The sequence below is a fragment of the Eptesicus fuscus genome, chromosome 9 (genome assembly GCF_027574615.1).
Source record: "Eptesicus fuscus isolate TK198812 chromosome 9, DD_ASM_mEF_20220401, whole genome shotgun sequence".
Taxonomy (NCBI): domain Eukaryota; kingdom Metazoa; phylum Chordata; class Mammalia; order Chiroptera; family Vespertilionidae; genus Eptesicus; species Eptesicus fuscus.
Genome location: NC_072481.1, coordinates 60543380 through 60546238, shown reverse-complemented (window position 1 = coordinate 60546238; position 2859 = coordinate 60543380). Strand labels below are relative to the sequence as shown.

The following is a 2859-nucleotide window of genomic DNA, read 5'->3' as shown; positions in this document are numbered from 1 at the left end:
GTGCCCCTCAGTGGGAGGGAGCCAACAGATGGGGAGCAGGGAATTCTGAAAACCAAGGCAATGACAGAGATGCTAAGCCTTTCCTTCACATGTCTGACACCCGGGCGTCTGCTGGACCTTTACCACTTGATGTCATGGCAGGCTGCCCTGGGCCCTGCTAGGCAGTGAGCAGGGCCACCTGGACCCGGGGGAGTCGCCCCTCCCCCCCATGCCCCAGTCACTCCTGGTACAGCTCCTGCACATGGGCGCTGGTCTCTAGGGCCACACCAGGATGGCAGTGTAGATGCCTTCCATCTGCTGCTGCAGTGCCCTGTCTGCATGCCCGTCCTCACCTGGGCCTGGCCCCTGCTGCTTAGGCATCCCCAGCGCAGGCCAGGTCCTCCATGAAGTGGCAGGGGAACTTGCCCCTCTACAGCTTCAGGACCAATTCTGGATGCTCCAAAAGCCGTTAGCAGCCTCAAAGCATAGCAGAACCTCTCCATCCCTTTCAAGGGTGACCTCCTGGAAGTCTTTGTTCCTCAGGGTGCGGTAGGTGAGCACCCCCATGTCCTCATTGAACAGCTCCTTGGCCATGTGCCTGAAGATGTGTGCCTGGTACCTGTCAGAGCTGGCACCATCGTGGAGCCTCGCCTCCTCTTCCTTCATGTCTCCAAACAGAGTGTCTACGGCGGCGTCATTCCAGGCCAGATCACTTTGCTCCATTATCTGGACAACTTCACCTGAGGTTAACACGCAGTCAGCACCCTGGGAACTATGTAAAGCTGTGGGAACATCTTCTCAAAGGGCCTCCAGTTTCTTGTTATAACACAGGGCCACAGTGACGTGGAAAATCTTGTCTGGGGATATGTTCTGCTGTCTGGTGAGGTAATCCTTCACCAGAGAGCCCATGATATTCTGGGGAAACTTGGCTGTGCAGAGGTGGGGGTGATGGGGTGACCCAGCACATGCTCTGCATATCAGTCCCAGCTGGGGCAGGCGGAGGTCAGCATGGGTAGCCGGGGCTCTTCCTCACGGTGCTGGCAGTACCTACGCACAAATTCCTTCTGACTCTCCAGGACGCTGAAGTCCGCAGCTATCTTCATGTCAAAGGTAGTGCACCCCAAGGGTTTTGAGAAAGCTGCAGAGCCTTCTGGATGCATCAGTGACACTGAGGATGAATTTAGCAGCAAAGTAAGGCAGAGACTGAGGACACGTGGACACTGCCAGCGTCTTGTGCTGTGACCTATCACATTTCTTATTAAGGTTCAGAACATGGAAGAAGTCCTTGGTGTTCTGTTGAGAAACTTGGACTCCTTCCTCTTCGGTCACACAGCTGTCACATGCCAGGCAGTCACTCAGAAATATCTTGGAATCAGCCAGCTTATGTTCTCCCTTCTCTCCATTCTCCTGAGCCGGACTCTGGACATTGACTGCGGCCTTCTCTTGGTCATTGGTTTTTGTTTTTTTACTACATTCCTTCTGTGTGCAGTGATCACACTTCATCTGGAGTGGGGCGGGGGGGAGCCGGCTCAAGTGATCTGGAGGAAGCATGGGGAAAGCAGTCACCGCTGGTCACCCCTGGCACTGCTGGTGCTATCCTTTCTTCTTTCTGGAGCATCTAGGGAGGGGAAGTGCCCACAGTGCCCGAGGCCGAGTTCCAGGAGGCCGGCAGCACTGTCGGGATCGTGCCAGTTGCGCTGGTCCATTGGTGCCTGTCCTGTCCTCTGAAGATTGTACCTGCAGGACTACTAAGGAAGCCAGTCCCCAGTTCCGCCCCGCCTCCACCGATTGATTGGAGTCTGAGGGCTGGAGGAGGGACCAAGAGGCCTGCCTTCCAGCTGCTGCAAGTCCCTGCCATGACACTCACTCCGGTTCCCTGTTAGCCATTCCCTGATCAATGGAGCCTGAGGGTCAGGGCATGGACCGGACCAGTCGTCTGTTCAGTCATTACGGACCCTGGCTCTTTATATATAGATAAATGCAATTATGTCACTGAAGTGCCCAAACTTTTCCAATGATTCCTATAATAAAATCAAAGAATAAATATGTCAGGATAATATCCCAGAATAAAATCAAATAATAATATTAAAAATTTAAAAATCCAAGAATAAAATAAAGGACCTGAAATGGCCTCTCAGGCCCTACAAAATCGCCAGTCCTTCACTTTGTTGACATTCTGATCACTCTTCTATGGAGTTGGTGGGTGCCTTGATGTTTTTCAAACACTCCAAGAAGCCTTCCATCTCATGGCCTATGCGTTTATAGCTTCCTTGGTCTAGAACTCCCTCCCTACAGATAGTCATATGTCCCATTTCCTCCTTTATGCCAGTTCTCTGGTCAGTTGCTATTTAATCCAAAGACCATCTCTGACCACATAATGTAATATCCCACCACTCACATTGACATTCTCCGTCTCTTTCAACCTGCTAACATTTTCTTCACAGAACTTATCACCATGGGTCATTCTATCCTTTTACTTACTTGGGCATTATCCACTTCCACCCACTAGGATGTAAGCTCCATGGGGGCATGGATTTTTCTCTGTTTTGTTCTAGCCTCCATTCCCAAGTATTTTCACAGGACTAAAATGTCAAATGCAGAATCAGTAGCCTATATAATAAAAGCCTAATATGCAAATTGTCTCGACCAAGAGTTTGAGCGGGAGTTTGACTCCTCGCTATGATGTACACTGACCACCAGGGGGTAGTGCGGAACATGGCGGGTGTCAGTGATGCAGCGCTGGTAGCAGGCGGCAATGGAGGCCTGTCAGCCCCAATGGGCCCGATGAGAGCTGGACTGCAGCGGGATGGTGGAGCAGGTGAGCAGGTGGCACCAGGCCAAGGTGGGTGCGAGCAGGGCCCTGATCGCCCCACAGACTGT

General features: G+C 52.2%; 1 pseudogene; it reads right to left on the bottom strand.

Annotated features, from left to right (window-relative positions):
* Positions 1-217: 217 nt before the first annotated feature.
* On the bottom strand, positions 218-1482 carry LOC129150313 (nuclear prelamin A recognition factor-like; annotated as a pseudogene).
* Positions 1483-2859: the final 1377 nt, after the last annotated feature.